General features: G+C 35.6%; 1 long non-coding RNA gene across 1 annotated transcript in view; it reads right to left on the bottom strand.

Annotated features, from left to right (window-relative positions):
• Positions 1-17,011: 17,011 nt before the first annotated feature.
• The window catches only part of LOC107851839, a 32,883-nt gene continuing 31,220 nt past the window's right edge, over positions 17,012-18,674 (bottom strand). Inside the window, exon 4 of the long non-coding RNA XR_007048700.1 lies at positions 17,012-17,070. This is a non-coding gene — a long non-coding RNA (uncharacterized LOC107851839). The remainder of the gene's footprint in view (positions 17,071-18,674) is intronic.

Below are 18,674 nucleotides of genomic sequence, written 5' to 3'. Positions count from 1 at the left end.
TGATCCCTTATTTTTACTTCAGGAGTTGTTGGTTCAAATTTTATTCCTGACCGACAATCTTACCACCATCGGTCCTCACAAAGCTGCAAACTTAGAGTTCTGATCCTGCGCTTTGTGGGTCATCACTCAGGCCATGGTAGCTAGTCGCAGTTCTCTAGCAAAGTGCACATCCCAAGACCATTTCAGCATTTTTCTTTTCAAAATAGACTGATAGATTTTCATTTTTGGATATACTTTTACATTTATAGTTCATTTAAATTTTTCTTTTTTTATGTCAATTTCATCAGTCAGATTTGCTTCACGTTCCTTCCTACCTTGTGTTTCTTCTTCAATAAGGTTTGAGGTTATATATGGTCTTTCCAGCCTCCGTTTTCCCACACAGGTATTCTCCCAAGCACCTTCTGCTGTATAATAGTCTCCTCGAGCATCCCATCCATATAAATTTGGACCAGGGGAATTTCAATTGGTTTTCCATTCTTGTTTGCAGTAGTGCCAGGCTTCAAAGGCCTTTTGAAAGTCCATTGGACCTTTAAAATCAGTCCAATCACTATTGAATATTTACACTAGCACCAACAACTTGAACCCTTCTCCAAACTTGAAACATAAATATTAGCAAAAGTTTTATTAAACCATAACAGGGTATCGACACCACCTACTTGGTCCCTCAGCCTTATCAGTTTAAACCTAACAATCTTAACTATAAAATGCAATATCTTGTTTAAATGATTAATGCCTAATAGGTAAAGAACTAACATTCACAAAATCAGTGTACTATATATGTGTCATCTGCAAGCAGCTTATTCCTCCGAATCCATCTTTACTCTAGCCTTTAATGCTGGTCGGGCAAAGGTTGATCCACTTTTACTTTCTTTTATCTGTAAATAAGAGAAAAATATTTGATGTCAAACAAGAGTAGAACAAAATCAATATTACAATTGATGTCTACATAATTTAAAACAAAACAATAGATTCCCCATCTGTTCAACAGATGAGTCATCTGTTGGAACAGGCAACGCATTTGTGGCAACAGATGGCTGACATCTTGGAAAACATGGGTCATCTTTTGGAATAAATCAAACCATCCTTGCTACTAGTTTGATTTCTTCCAACAATTGCTTTATCTATTCCAACAGCTGATTCATCAGTTGCAATAGTTGGGGAATCTGTTGCAACACCGCCAACACCACTAACAACATCAACAACAAAGAAAGAACACCATATGTTCCAACACCATCAACAACACAAACACCATATATTCCACCGCGACCACCACCATAAACAATAAAGAAATAAATAAAAGCTATTAAAAAATAATACTGACAACAAGGCTTTTTAAGTTCTCCCAACAGATAACTTTTTCTGCATATTTTAATAAAAACAATAGTTCATTCATTCAAGACTTAAAAGTTACCTTTTATTTAATTTTCTTAAGTAAATAGGATACTGGTAATGGGTAAATAAATAAAAACAACAGATGTAATATCTAATTTAAAAAATGTACAAAGAAGAAGATGAGAAAGAAAAAGCAATAGTGAACCATACCTGCAATGTCAAAAAAGAAAGGGGATCGGAACACCCATTTTAGTCGAGAAAAGATATAGATCAGTTGAGATCTGAAAGAATCCTCATGCGAAAGAGTTAAAAGAGAGAAAAAAGGGACGGTTGTGATTACCCTAAAGAGAAGAGAAAGAGAATTCTAATTTTAAACGAAAGAACAAAGATGAATTAATTTATGGCTGAAGAAGAGAGATTCTAGAGATGGGTTTTAAATACTCATTAGTAACATTTGAGGGGCAAGAGGAGATGGTGACATTGAAAAGACAAGATAAGACTACTCAAGGAGGAGATTTTTGAGTTATCCAAGTAGTAATATTTTTTACCGCCTTAGTATTTTATTTTATTTTTATCTCGGATAGGAAATTTCTTTAAAATAAAAAAAATATCTTAAAAAATATAAGTCATTTATTGCAATAGATGTCAATTTGTGTTTGAAAATTTTCAACAGCTCAGTTATCTGTCGCAATAGATGGCTATATCTATTTGATAATTTTCAACATATATGTAATTTGTTGCAACAGATTCATTTATCTGTTTGATAAATTCCAACAGATAAGTCATTTATTACAAAAGGCTGAACATTTATTTTAATACAATTTTAATTGAGTTCATATGTGCAACTACAACTTCAATTGGTTTAGCTACAACTAGGGATAAGTTCATAGGGTCAACTATATTGCATGATGTTGGTATTGCATTCCTCCTGACCTGAGTCATCAATCGATCAATCTGAGTTAAAACGATTCACATTACCTTATTATTTGAAATACCTAAATTGATTTAGCTACAACTGAGGATAAGTTTATAGGGTCAACTATGTTACATGATATTAGTATTGCGTTCAACCTGACCTGAGTCGTCAATCGACCAATCTAAGTTAAAATATTTCATATTACCTAGTTATTTAAAATGCCTAACTTGATTTAGCTACAACTAGGGATGAGTTCATAGGGTCAACTATATTGCATGATGTTGGTATTGCATTCTTCTTGACCTGAGTCATCAATAGACCAATTTGAATTGAAATAATTTATATCACCTTGTTATTTGAAATACCTAAATTGATTTAACTATAACTAGGGATGAGTTCATAGGGTCAACTATATTGCATGATGCTGGTATTGCGTTTCTCCTGACCTGAGTCGTCAATCGGCCAATCCGAGTTGAAACCATTCATATTACCTTGTTATTTTAAATACCTAAATTGGTTTAGCTACAACTAGGAATGAGTTCGTAGGGTCAACTATATTGTATGATGTTGGTATTGCATTTCTCCTGACCTGAGTCGTCAATTGACCAATCTGAGTTGAAACGATTCATATTACCTTATTATTTGAAATACCTAAATTGATTTAGCTATAACTAGGAATGAGTTCATAGGGTCAACTATATTGCATGATATTGGTATTGTGTTTTTCCTAACCTGAGTCATTAATCAACCAATCTGAGTTGAAATAATTCATATTATCTTATTATTTGAAGTACATAAATTAGTTTAACTACAACTAGGGATGATTTAATAGGGTCAACTATATTGCATAATGTTGGTATTGCATTCTTCTTAACTTGAGTCATCAATCAACCAACTATATTGCATAATATTGGTATTACGTTCCTCCTGACCTGAGTCGTCAATCGACCAATCTGAGTTGAAATAGTTCATATTACCTTATTATTTGAAATACCTAAATTAGTTTATCTATAACTAGGTATGGGTTCATAGGGTCAGCTATATTACATGATACTGATATTGCATTTCTCCCGACCTGGGTCATCAATCGACCAATCTGAGTTAAAATGATTCACATTACCTTGTTATTTGAAATACCTAAATTGGTTAGCTATAACTAGGGATGAGCAAATTATTTAGACCAAATTAACATTTTCAAAAATCATCATTCTTTTCCAAAATATAAATCAACCCATACAAATCATCTATTTGCGGGAAAAATGTTCCATCATTTCAAATCTCGAGTTCACGTTCTTTTCTCTCTTTCAACAAGTCAAATAACAAGTACTTAACATTTGCTCACCCTTCAAAATAGATCTATTTTTTTTCTATTTCTAACCACATAGTTATTATTTTCAACTTCATTATTGCTTGTATTTGTTATTTTCTCTAACTTTGTAGGTAACAGAGTTTGAGAAGGGTTCTACATTTATTTTTATCTAAAAATTAGGGCTTTTTAGTTAATGATGAAAAATAAAAATTTTAATTGTATTATCTTCGATAATGAGTTAACAATTTTGAGTTTTGATGCTAAAATAATAGAAAGAACGTGAGAAAACCCTAATTTTTTTTCAGTATTTTATTGACTGTTGTGGTATTATTGGATGGTGTTTTTGGTGTTGTTGTTGGTGGTTTTGGTATTAGTGGTGGTATTGGTGGTCGTCGTGGTGGCATTAACGGTGGTGTTGATGATCTTAGTATTGGTATTGCTGTCATTAGAGGTGGTGTTAGTGGTGGGGTTGGTATTGGTATTGGTATTGGTGGTTTGGTATTAGTGTTGGTGGCATTGGTGGTCTTGATAGTGGTATTGGTGGTATTGGAGACTGTTGGTCGTGGTATTAGTGGTCATCGTGGTAGCTTGGTGGTATTGATGGTTAGCGACTGTTGGTGGTAGTGGTGGTGGTCATCATGGTGGCATTGGTGGTGCTGGTAGCATTGTTGTTGGTGTTGGTGGTGCTGGTATTGGTGGTGTGGTGGCTGTTGGTGGTTGTCATGGTGGCATTGGTGGTTTTGGTGGTCTTGGTATTGTTATTGGTGGCATTGGTATTAGTGTTGGTGTTGGTGTTGGTATTGGTATTAGTGGTTTAGTGATGGTGTTGGTGGTATTGGCGGTGTTGGTGTTGGTGTTGGTGGCATTGGTGGTATTTGTGGTGGCTGTTGGTGGTGGTGTTATGTTTATGGCATTGGTGACATCAATTTTAATGTATATTTTGTTTTTCTATTGTTTGTAGGTAAAACATGTCTCCCAAAAGAAAAGAAAGTGAAAGTGAATCAACTTCTGACCACCTAACAAAAAAGGCTAGTGTACAGATGGATTCGAAGGAGCTTCTTGAACAATCTCAGTCAGGAAAATATAAATTTGAGGAAAGATATGAAAACAACATTGAGGGAGGCAAAGAAGGGTTTATAGAGGGTGATGAGAAAAATAAAATTGAGGAGGCAGAAGAAGAAGATAAATAAGAAGAAGAGGAAGAAGAAAATGGTGAAGAGGATGATGATCAACATGATGATGGGGCGTTAATTAAGATTGAAATACCAGTATGAGCCCGCCAAAACTATTAGTACTGATAGGTTTCAAGTTTCGATACCGATAGACAATTATCCCTGGGGATACGACAGCTACAAGTTGACTGTCAAAACTATTAATTTATATTGAATAATTATTATGACTCTTTTTTGCTTGCTTTCTATTTACATTTCTTAGGCTTAGGCATTTGAAGCCATTTCTCCCCTTCGAAAGTAGGTCAAGGATTACCTGTATGAGGTTTCTCATCCAAGTATCCTTATGTGGTTGGATGCAACGAGCAACACAAAAATTAAGGATGTGCTATCTTTCAAGTAAAATAATTTGACTCAAAGAAAGATATTGAAATAGAAGTGCTATCTGTTGCGAAGATGGGTCATCTGTTGCACTAAATTACCCATCTACTGCAACTAGTGCAATAGATGGGTAATCTGTTGTGACATATGATTCATATTTTGAAACAGATTAACCATCTATTGCTTTGGTTCTCTAAATTCGACTAATAGATTGCCCATCTATTGCAAATTATACAATAGATGGGTAATCTGATGCAGCATATATTTAATCTGTTGCCATATATGAATCATCTATTGTGATAGAAAGAACATCTATTGTATATGTCGTCTCTGTTAACATGTAACCCAACTGACTACAAATTATTATATGATCTAAATATATTTGTCTTTTTTATAGGTTGTGCATCCGTGGATTGTGCCTACTGAGCAGGAGTTAGGGATGACTTCTTTTATTACACTAGGTCTTATTGACTATAAATTATTTGACATACTTTATTTTTTGGCAGTTACTTTAACTATTTTTTTGTTTTGTAGGTTTTATGTAGCTGCTTTTGAGTTGTTACCAAATGCTGAGGTTAGAAGGTGTGCTAGACACATCTGGTCCAACTGGTGTCAAGTATGGTATAAGGATTTAAGTGATAATACAACAATCCCTGTTACACAAGGAATAAAGAGTTAGCTACCTCCTATAAAAGTAAAAGTATTAAACTGAAGAGGGGGAGAGTTGCAGGTACAGAAGACGCTGGAAAAGGTGGATCAAAAAGGTCTAACAATGCTGGATTTAGGATCTACACAAGTGCAAAGGTGTAATGCCCCAAGATCCCATCCTGAGACATCACACGGTGCTTATGACGCCGAAGGACCATAAGCTAACCCTTTACTGATATCTGTACCTGTACACTGTATAATATCTGAAATAAATAAGGAAACTAGCCATAAGGTTCAACACATCTATGAATACTTATAATACAGAAAAATAAATACTAATACAGCCATCTGAAAAGCCTCTAAACTGTATGAATTGTGGAGTTGATGGGATAGGTCCCCAACTAACTCCGTCAACTGAAAATAAACAAAGACTGAAGCAATAACAGTAAACTGAAAATCATCCTTGAAAGAAGAGGACTCACTGCTACTACTGCTGACTAGGACTGAACTGCTAAGGATACTATGGATTCTATGCCTCTGAACCTATGGTGTCAAATAAAACACCATAGCACAAACGCGTCAGTATAGGAATGTACCGAGTATGTATACGAGGTAGGCTAATGCAAGGGCTCATGCATGCACAATATCTAAACTGAATAATCATGAAGATGCCGCATGAGAACACATACATAAATACACAAACCCTGAACACAATCATTGCAACTCTAGATTTTGAAACTCGAATACCACTTTACTGCGGACTGAATTCACTACTGATACTGAGATACTGAATCATTGACTCATCTAATACTGATAACCAAGAGTCTGGATGTACTTACATCAAGAATTGAATTCTGAGCTTACTACTTTCGACTGATAGAATTAGAGATCAACTTTTCTAACAGATTATTCTAGAATTGATTATCAATGATAAGAAGTATGATTATGTCCGAATTTGACAACGAGAATTCTTAACAAAATTTGAGATGGAGATCAAGCCTATCTGACGGGAGATCTCTAGATATAATAATAAGTATCTGTATATGAGACCAAGCCTATCTGATGGAATGGTCCATGAATCAATGGAACTATCTGAGTTCCTCACTAAGATAGACGACTGTACCATACAGTCCTAATTTCTGAAGATTGATACTGAAACTACAACTGTGGGAAGTAGTTGCTTAACTGACATGCCCCAACCTACCACAAGTGGGGTCCAACCTATTACCCCAGTTGGAAGGGTGTCAATACCGTGCCACGGGTAAAGACCTCTCTGGTCAAGTCTCTCTGATGGGATGACCCTTGCAGGAAGTCAGCCTAAGGCAATATAATAGTCAAACCTCTCTGATGGTGACAATCTCTATTGACGGGGACTCCTGCATCCTACGCTAGCTACGTAGTTCTGGAGTTCAGGAATTGCTCCTAACGACTCGGCCTCTCTGATGAGGAGCCGCCATCCCTTCCCTCACTCAGTGCTAGTTCCTAATCCTAACTGAAAGACTCTGAACTGAAAGCTTAACTGAATATAACTGAACTGAATCTGATATTGATCATGTTTCTCAAAAGATTTGACTGAGTTACGCTGAGATTACTTAGTTCCGTATCTGACAGAAAAGGTATCAAATCATGGTATCTAACTGATGATACAGAGCTGGAATAGACTACTCGAATTGCTTCTGAGATTAGAATTGAATAACTTGAATACTATTATATCTGAGTTGATTACAGGACTGAGGCCAAATTACTAGTAATACAGAGATTACAAAGATAACTGGGATTACTGAGCTTTCTTAAGTTCTACACTTGTCTGAGGATACAGAGTTCTTTAGTTCACTGAGTTCTAAGAATCATGGCTCGACTAAAATTATCGAGAAACTGACACGGGCTCAAGACAACAGCTCTAATATCGGGTATAAATACCCCTAAGACTCGATAGCATAAAAGTACAACATAATCATTCTTGACTAGTCATCACCACAATCATTCATTCATCATCACAAGCATTTAGGGGGTAACTTTAAGCATCTCTGAATCACAATCATATAATAACGTAGGGGAAACATGCTACTAGATCATACTCCATTCAAAAAGGTTTACCTCAACTATTTCATACCTAAACCAGTCTTAACATGTGTTTGGATATCATATGGCTTCGGGAAACTTCATACTATCATGTCATAACTTACTTGCTAACTACTTGGCATGTATTAAAAACTTAGCATATATCAAGAGCACATAATTGAGGAATTTACTACTATCACATCTCTATTTATTCACTAAGGTCCTTCAATAAACACTAGACATGCACGGGTTCACACTTATTTGGGAATTTCCTACTACCATGGAATAATTCATTCACTTGGGAATTTTATCAAACACTAACTTACATAAACTAACTCACAATTTGGGGTCTCATCTTTAACATACTACAATAGCCCTTATGCTTCACCTAATCTCTTTATCAAACCTAGGGGGAACATGCTTTGCTTATTCAACCATTTATACACCCATTTGACATGAACATATCACATAGAAAGCAACATAAGGAAGATTCATCACAAATATCACATGGATTCCACCTACTAGGGTCAAGGCTCATGAATCTTGTAAACAAACATGAATCAAAACTCAACAACATATGTAACATCAATTTTAACTCATACAAATCATTAACAACTCATAAACATAAAAGTATTTGAGTTTTGAAAAGGGTTCTTGAGCTTCTTGGATGAAAGGGACCCAAGAATCAACATCAACATACCTTAATCTTTGAAATTGGATGAATTCTAATGCTTGAGACTCTATCTGCACTTGTAATAAATAAATCTCGAAGCCCACACTATGAGGTACTTAATTCTTAAAGAAATCTTGAAGAATTTATGGTTGATTTTTGGAAGATTAGGGTTCTTGAATTGAAACCCTAGATATTTTCTCTTAAGAGAATTGGAAGAGATAATAAAGAAAATTAGGATTTTGGATGAGGTACCTCATATTTATAGAGGCTTCCAAAAGGTGGGAAATGAAACAAATACCCTTGGAAAAATGCCCTTAAATTTCTGGAAAAATCTTATTGACGACATCCGTGACAAGCCGTCAAGTTGGTGATAGGCCGTCACGAATTGTCGTAAAAAAAGGGTGAAATTTTGAGTTTCTGGTTAAGGTTAACGACATTGGTTATAGGCCGTCACGAGTGTGATGGCTTGTTAGAAAATGTCGTCACCAGGGTTAAAAATCTGCTCAGGGCTGACAACATTGGTGATAGGCCATCACGGGCGTGACAGCTTATCACGAATGTCGTCACTCAATTTTCCTGCCAGACATGCTGGAGTAAAATGGGCATAACTCTTTGCTCCAATATCGGTTTTTGACCAAATTGGTATCGTTGGAAAGATAATTCAAAGAGATTTCATTTGATAGATAGTATGTCCTATAATTCAATATATACAAAGAGTTATTGTTGATTGAAGTTGACCCAAGTTTTGACGCTCACTAAAACTTGAACGATAGGAAAACTTTCAACTCGTCCTTGAGTTAGGGGACCTCTATGATATTAATTCATGCTCAAATATATTCTCACATGGTTCAAAGTATTTCATACTTGGGAAGATATTTCTAAAACATTTAGACTCAGATTTTTTGCTTTACCAAATATGCTCTAATACTTAGACTGAAAGAGGATTTTGCGGGGCATTACATTATCTCCCACTTGAGAACATTCATCCTCGAATGTCGCTTGATAGAATGAAAATTCAAATCAATAGAACCTACTCAAGAAATGAAAATATTTCAAGGCATACTTACGCAACTGTAACCACTGACATATATAGCTCTCACACTGGGCATGCATATTTGATGCATGGAATACTCGACTGAATCTACTCATAGCTGAATTCTCATAACACTCATGCATATCTGATTCATAGACTCATAACTGGGCTGATCTCAAGAATGCATGACTGATCACACATTGACAAGCTGAACTCATTTTTACTAAATGTGCATATCTAATGCATGAATATCCGGCAAAGCTGACTTTTGAAAACACGACTTGACAATGCAATAACGACTGATGCTAACTTCATAAAGCAAATCTAAACATGTATCGGGATGAATGTAATGGCTGCAATATCATAATACTATAGGGTATCTCTCCCTTGGGACTCTATGTTCTTTTAAACATACTTCGCTGAAATACTGGGGCGGTGCGTGGGGCACCTATAGAATGGGTCATGATTGACCGATCAAGATCTGAAACTCATGCATGACTCATGCTAACATATAATCTAAAAATGGGAGCAAAGGATCTATCAATGTCTGTCATAAAGATGAAGGGCTCATAACATACTCGGGTCTATTTCAGGGGATCTTTCCCGATCAAGGCAAGCCTGAAATACATGAAGTCCTTTGAGTCAGCACCCTACATTCTTGCAATCTATGGCATGGCTCACCATAACCAAAATACACATCGCTACCGGCTCTATACACACCATGGTAGCGCCTGCCACACTCTCCATAACGCGGATGGGTACGAACCCTACTAGTATTACTCTGGGCTTTAGAGCTTGGCGCTATCTCAGATCTAACACCCCCGAACATAGGTGTAGGTACACTAGTTGAAGATGGAGCTGGAACTAAAAATCTCCGACCATACTGATAACTACTACCACCTTGAGACCCTGACTGCGAGAAACTACAACTACATGTCTTGGCTCTCTTACTCACTCTCTCTCTCTCTTCTTCATCTTATCTGCCCCAATCTATTGTGCATGCATCATTAGTCTATCAAGGTCCATATATCTATGAAGCATAGTAGTGCTACACTCTTTCAACACTAACCCGGATACACCAGTCACAAACTTACTCATACTCGCTCTAGGGTCAGCTATCAAGTCAGGAACATACTTAGCTAATTGGCTAATCTTAAGACAATTCTCTTTCATGGTCATGGAACCTTGCCTTAGGTTTATAAACTCTTCTACCTTAGATTTTCTCATCTTTAGAGGGAAAAACCTATCTAGAAAGGTACTCTGAAACTCTAGCCAAGTCACAGGAGCTGCATTCTTCCCTCTACTCTTTTTCCACATCACTATTCAATCATGAGCAATATCCTTCAACCTATAAGATGCTAACTCAACACTCTCCTTCTCAGAAATATGCATAATCTGGGTGATCTTCTTTACCTCCTTTAGATAAAGCTGCGGTTCCTTACCTACTACTGACCCAAAGAATTCGAGCGGGTTCATTTTCATAAAACTTCTGATTCTGGCTGCGGCTGAGTCCCCATCTTGCTGAAGTGGGGCTGCAGCCTGACGATTGCCTTGAACATTAGTCACAGCTTAGGCTAGCACCTGAAAAGCTGTCTGAAACTCTATATGTCATACACTCTCATTCTCAGGATCTACTGGCTGTGGGGGCTGGTCATCAACCCCGCAGAAAAAATCTCTACAAGGAGGCATACTCTGTAATTAGAAAAAACAAGTGGATTAGACTGAGAACCAACTTGGGTTCATGCTCACTCGCACGAAATGATCACTAAAAGAAGGAAAATTGTTCTTAAGAATATCCTATAGCCTCTTGTACATAAATGTGGCGTGCTATATACCCATGCACAAGACTCTACTAGATGCGACTTTTTAGACTCCCTAGGACACTCTAGAACCTTAGGCTCTGATAATAAGTTTGTAACACTTCGAGATCTCATCCCGAGATGTCACACGGTGCTTATGACCCCAAAGGACCAAAAGCTAATCCTTTACTGATATCTGTACCTGTACACTGCATAATATTTGAAATAAATGAGAAAACTAGCCATAAGGTTCAACACATCTGTGAATACTCATAATACAGAAAAATGAATACTAATAAATCCATCTGAAAAACCTCTAAACTGTATGAACTGTGGAGTTGATGGGAAAGGTCCCCAGCTAACTCCGTCAACTGAAAATAAAGAAAGACTGAAGCAATAATAGTAAACTAAAATTCATTCTCAAAAGAAGAGGACTCACTGCTACTGCTGCTCACTGGGACTGAACTGCTAAGGATACTCTGGATCCTGTGCCTCTGAACCTATGGTGTCAAATAAAACACCATAGCACAAATACGTTAGTACAAAAATATACCGAGTATGTAGACGAGGTAGGCTAATGCAAGGGCTTATGCATGCATAATATCTAAACTGAATAATCATAAAGATGCCGTATGAGAACACATACATGAATACACAAACCATGAACATAATCATCACAACTCTAGATGTAGAAACTCAAATACCACTTTACTGCAGACTGAACTCACTACTGACACTAACATACTGAATCACTGACTCATCTGATACTGATAACTGAGAGTTTGGATGTACTTACATTAAGGACTAAATTCTGAAATTACTACTTTCGACTGACAGAATTAGAGATCAACTTTTCTAACAGATTATTCCGGAAATGATTATCAATGATAAGAAGTATGATCATGTCCGAATCTGACAACAAGAATACTCAACAGAATCTGAGATAGAGATCAAGCCTATCTGATAGGAGATCTCTAGATATGATAATAAGTATCTATATATGAGACCAAGCCTATCTGACGGGATGGTCCATGAATTAATGGAACTATCTGAGTTCCTCATTGAGATAGACGACTGTACCATATAGTCCTAATTTTTGAAGATTGATACTAAAACTACAACTGTGGAAAGTAGTTACTTAACCGATATGCCCCAACCTACCACAGGTGGGGTCCAACCTATAATCCCAGCTGGAAGGGTGTTAATACCTTGCCACGGGTAAAGACATCTCTGGTCAAGCCTCTCTGACGGGATGACCCTCGTAGAAAGTCGGCCTGAGGTAATATAATAGTCAAACCTCTCTGACGGTGATAGCCTCTACTGATAGGGACTCCTGCATCCTGTGCTGGCTACGCAGTTTTGATGTTTAGGGATTGCTCCTAACAACTCGGCCTCTCTGACGAGGAGCCACCATCCCTTCTCTCACTCGGTGTTAGCTCCTACTCTCAACTGAAAGACTCTGAACTAAAAGCTTAACTGAACACAATTGAACTGAAGTTGATACTGATCATATTTCTCATAAGATCTGATTGAGTTACGCTGAGATTACTTAGTTTTATATCTGACGAAAAAGGTATAGAATCATGATATCTGAATGACTATACATAGATGGAATAGATTACTCGAATCGCTTCTGAGATTAGAATTGAATCACTTGAATACTATTAGATCTGAGTTGATTACAGAACTGAGGCCAGATTACTAGAGATACAGAGATTATAGAGATAACTGAGATTACTGAGCTTTCTTAAGTTCTACCCTTGTCTGAGGATACAGAGTTCTATAGTTCACTGAGTTTTGAGAATCATGGCTAGACTGAAATTATTGAAAAACTGACACGGGCTCTAGACAACAGCTTTATTGTCGGGTATAAATACCCCTAGGAGTCGATAGCATAAAAGTACAGCATAATCATTCTTGACTAGTCATCACCACAATCATTCATTCACATCACAAGAATTCAAGGGGTCACTTTAAGCATCTCTGAATCACAATCATATAATAACATAGGGGAAATATGCTACTAGGTCATACTCTATTCAACAAGGTTTTACCTCAACTATTTTATACCTAAATCAGTCTTGACATGTGTTTGGATATCACATGGCTTGGGAAAACTTCATACTGTCATGTTATAACTTACTTGCTAACCACTTGGCATGTATTAAAAACTTAGCATATATCAAAAGCACATAATGAGGAATTTACTACTATCACATCTACACTTATTCACTAAGGTCCTTCAATAAACACTAGACATGCACGGGTTCACACTTATTTAGGGATTTTCTACTACCATGGAATAATTCATTCACTTGGGCGTTTTATCAAATACTAAGCATGTATAAACTAACTCACAATTTGGGGTTTCATCTTTAACATACTACAATGGCCCTTATGCTTCACCTAAGCTCTTTATCAAACCTAGGGGGAACATGCTTCGCTTATTCAACCATTTCTACACCCATTTAACATGAACACATCACATAGAAAGCAGCATAAGGAAGATTCATCACAAATATCACATGGATTCCACTTACTAGGGTCAAGGCTCATGAATCTTGTAAACAAACATGAATCAAAACTTTACAACACATGTAACATCAATTTCAACTCATACAAATCATTAACAACTCATAAACATAAAAATCTTTGAGTTTTGAAAAGGGTTCTTAAGCTTCTTGGATGAAAGGGACCCAAGAATCAACATCAACATACCTTAATCTTTGAAATTGGATGAATTCTAATGCTTGAGACTCTATCCGCACTTGTAATAAATACTTCTCGAAGCCCACACTATGAGAAACTTAATTCTTGAAGAAATTTTGAAGAATTTATTGATGATTTTTAGAAGATTAGGGTTCTTGAATTGAAACCCTGGATATTTTCTCTTAAGAGAATTGGAAGAGAAAATGAAGGAAATTAGGGTTTTGGATGAGGTTCCTCATATTTATAGAGGCTTACAAAAGATAGAAAATGACCAAAGTACCCTTGAAAAAATGCCCGTAAATTGCTGGAAAAATATTGCTGACGACATTCGGGATAAGCCGTCAAGTTGGTGATAGGCCATCACAAATTATCGTCAAAATAGGGTAAAATTTTGAGTTTCTGGTTAAGGTTGACGACATTGGTGATAGGCCATCACGGGCGTGACGGCTTATCACAAAATATCCTCACCAGGGTTAAAAATCTGCCCAGGGCTGATGACATTGGTGATAGGCCGTCAAGGGCGTGACAGCTTATCACGAATATTGTCACTCAGTTTTCCAGCCAGACATGCTGGAGTAAAATGGGCATAGCTCTTTGCTCCAATATCGGTTTTTGACAAAATTAGTATCTTGAAAGATAACTCAAAGAGCTTTCACTTGATATATAGTAGGTCCTATAATTCGATATATACAAAGAGTTATGGTCGATTAAAGTTGACCCAAGTTTTTACGCTTACTTAAACTTGAACGATAGAAAAGTTTTCAACTCGTCCTTGAGTTAGGGGACCTCTATGATCTTAATTCATGCTCAAATAGATTCCCACACGATTCAAAGCATTTCATACTTCAGAAGATATTTCTGAAACATTTAGACTCGAATTTTTTGCTTTACCAAATTCTCTCTAATGCTTAAACTGGAAGAGGATTTTACGGGGCATTACAAAAGGGCACCCAAATACTGAAAGTAAGTTTACTTCAATATTGTTTTTTTTAAAAAATTAAATGGATAAGTAAATATATTAAAAATATTATTTTTTTCCTCAAAAAAATAGCAGGGACATCAAGCCAGAGGATCCTACAAACTGGTGCAACTTACAAGGATGCAAGTTCTACAGGAGTAGATCTTGGTTATAAGCCTAGAGGCTTGAGATGAAAATAGAGATCCAGTCACCACAAATCAGTTACAATAGATGGCAAACAAGAAGAAGAAGAAGTAGTAGCCAAGAAGAAGTTTCTCATGTTGATTATGTGTGCATTTTGTTCTTTAATTTGGAGTACCAAACAAACAATTAGTTTCAGTTGTTCCTTTGGATCTGCTAGTAATGAACATCAGTAACAATTAGTTGCTTAGAATAGCGGCCAAATACACATCAAAATAGTACAACTAAACCATCATGAAAACCAATAATTTTGATACATCACAGTAGTAGCAATTACACCATGAAAAGTTCAGCAATTATGCTTGAATATCCATGTCCTCAACAACACCAAACCAGTAAAAAATACACCACCATGAAAATTTTAACAATTAGGCTTGAATATGCATGTGCCCAACAATACCAAACCAGTAGCAATAACACCAATAATGTAGTATCTTCTTGCTCAATTTTGTTTCTCTTCTAAAGCCTTGACTTTCTTCAACAAATCTCAGATTACACGATTTGCTTATGACAGGTGTCATTCTTCATACCAATTAAAGTAATCACATCCATCCAATTTCTATAAAAATAAGACCACAATTATAAAATAATTACAAGTCTAATTAATCAACTTTTTAAATAAAAAAATATTATCTTTGAAACCTTACAAGTAAAAAACCTACAACTTGAATTTTTTTGAGTCCAAGAAGTCTTAAATAGAGCTTTATGATCACACTTACAATATCAACAAGCTTTATCACAAAAAATAGTGGAAGATGAGTTCGACATTGTCAAGATCATTTGGAAAAAATGAAAAAAAGATAAAGAAAAACCAAATACAAATAATTTAAAGAATTTGGATAGAAAAAAAAAGATAATGAAGAAGAAGATTTAAGAATTTAGGGTTAAATTTTTGGAAGAAGATGAATATATAAGACAATGGGGGGGAAATAATCATTGGGGGCCAAATCAAACGCCAAGTCAGCAAAAATGGGGGTTCAACGCGCCTTAGATGCGTGAATTACACGCGAGCTGCGAACAGGGCAAAAAGTTTCAAACTGATGCCTATTTTAGGTGTTTAAAATGAACACTGTCTACTTGAGGTGCCAAAGTGGAAGATCGCTGCAACTTTAGGTGCCTGTCGATGATTTAACTTTTTTTATTTCAAATCACTTCACTTTACATGTAGTGAAATTTTTTTTATGTCTAATGAAAGTTGAATTTTTTCACAATGCAACAGATTGTCTATCCGTTGTAACAAATATTCTATCTATTCTGACAGATAGTTTATCTATTGCAATAGGTTGGTCATTTGTTGCATTATGCCAATATTTTCATCTAGGTTTATCTGTTATAACAGTGGAAAGACCTGTTTGATAATTTCCAATAGATGACCTACATGTTGCAACATATGTCTAAATCTGTTTGATATTTTCCAGCAGATATATTGTCTGTTGTAGCAGATACTTTATCTGTTGCAATATTTAAATCTAATATTTTATTTCAATTAATAAGTTCAAATCTAAGTATAAAATAAAATTCATAGACAACATAAAATAAATAGAAGCCTTCAGAAATTACATGAAATAAATCAACAAATAAATGAAATGTAAAAAAATTATTATAGGTACAAATCTCAACAAATAAATCAACAATTTAAGTTTTGATGCCAACAATTCATAAGAAGGGGTGAGGTTATTACTTTGACAGACTTAAGCTATAAATATCTACTCAATATGGACTAGTTGTTCTATATTTGGTGCTATGAAATTCGGTTGTGGTTGTCGTGGATCTTTAATGTCGCTTACGTATGGTTTCTGCACTTTCGCTTCTCCGTATTTCCATAAAAAGAGTAGCATATTGACAATGCTGTTCAGTAGTAGCTTCTACTGTGACATCCACCTGAAAAGCCAGAATTGTCAATGTTAATCACAGAGATACAAAAAAAATAAAAAAGAATAACTCATCTATTTTAGCAAACAGATTATCTTTCTGTTGCAACATATAAATTGTTTTTTAGGACAAATTAAAACATGAGGAAGACCTATATTATATTTCCAATAGATGAATCATCTATTGCAATAAATGACTCATCTGCTTGAAAAAATTAAAACAGTAAGAAGTATTGATTTAATTTATCCCAACAAATGACCCATTTATTCCAGTAGATAAGTTATCTGTTGGTACAAATAAAATGTTATAAAGAGCTATTTGATTTGCTAAAATAGAGGAGACATATGTTGCAATAAATACTACATCTGATGCAACAGGTTAGTCAACTGTTGCTATAGATGTAAATATCTGTTTGATAATTTTCAGCAGATGTGTCATCTGTTGAAACAAATATATATGTGTCTGTTTGTTAGTTCGAACAGATGATATATATTCACCTTCTTTTGCTCATGCTGCTCTTCTGTGACCCTTGTACATTGCTCAATAGTGTAACACAAAGACAGAGGAGTTGTAATTTTGCTTTTTAGGATGCTTGATAATGCCTTGGATATTACTTTTCTTCTTTTCTTAGCCTTAATATCTAATGGAGTGGATAGATATGAAATCCTCTTTGATAGAATGACACCCCTCTTAGATATCAATTTCTTTACAGAAGTAGCTAATGCATTGATAAAATTAATCACTACATCATGTTTTGCCTTGCAGTCTTTACATTCGCATGTAGAACATTCGCTAGGAGGGGCAAAATCTGTATAACCAGTATGATAATTCTCATAATGGTTAGTTTTAAAAACTATAAGAGGAGCATCATTATCCCCAATAGCAACACCACTATGATCTGAGGTGATTTTATACACTTTTGTATCATTATTCTAGCTTATACCTTGTTTTGAGAGCAATTTGTGCACTTAACATGATGATATTGATATAAATAAGCATTTAAGTGTCCAAGCATGTGATTACAAGGTCCAAAGTATTTTTCAAACAAGTTTGTGCTTAATTGAGTAATTTAGAGTTCAACCCAAAAAACTAGTTTTACTAGCTTGAATTAGGTGTGTGTCTAGTTTGCTTCGGTGGATTCTAATGTGTTTAATTTGTTCCAAATGGTTTAATGGTGTAATTATGAGTGGAATAACTTATTTTTAATGTGCAAAATTTAATTTGATTAAGTCAAGAGTCGAAATAATAAGTGGAAGATTTGCAACTATCTCTTGTTTTGATTTGATGTTGAGAATATTGTGTTGTTTTTATTTTTAATTTGTGGTGTCTGATATTGTAGGGGGCTTGATGAACTAAATACGGTGATATATTGATGATTTAAAGTTCAAAAATTCATTGGAAATACACTACAAAAGGCATGGGCAAAGAATACACTACAAAGGGCATGAGTAAAGAATAGGATATTCAACACTTAACCAAAATTTTAAAAGCAAATTTCAGTGAGTCGATGCAAAATTAATGCATCGCGTTGATATTCTAAGTTCGAAACAGTCTAGCAACGCATTCAGTGACGCGTCGCTTCGCTAGTTATACATGGCGAATTAAAGTTGCCG

This window comes from Capsicum annuum, chromosome 12, assembly GCF_002878395.1.
Source record: "Capsicum annuum cultivar UCD-10X-F1 chromosome 12, UCD10Xv1.1, whole genome shotgun sequence".
Lineage (NCBI taxonomy): Eukaryota > Viridiplantae > Streptophyta > Magnoliopsida > Solanales > Solanaceae > Capsicum > Capsicum annuum.
The sequence above is the reverse complement of the archived record's forward strand: the minus strand, read 5'-3'. Positions and strand labels throughout refer to the sequence as shown.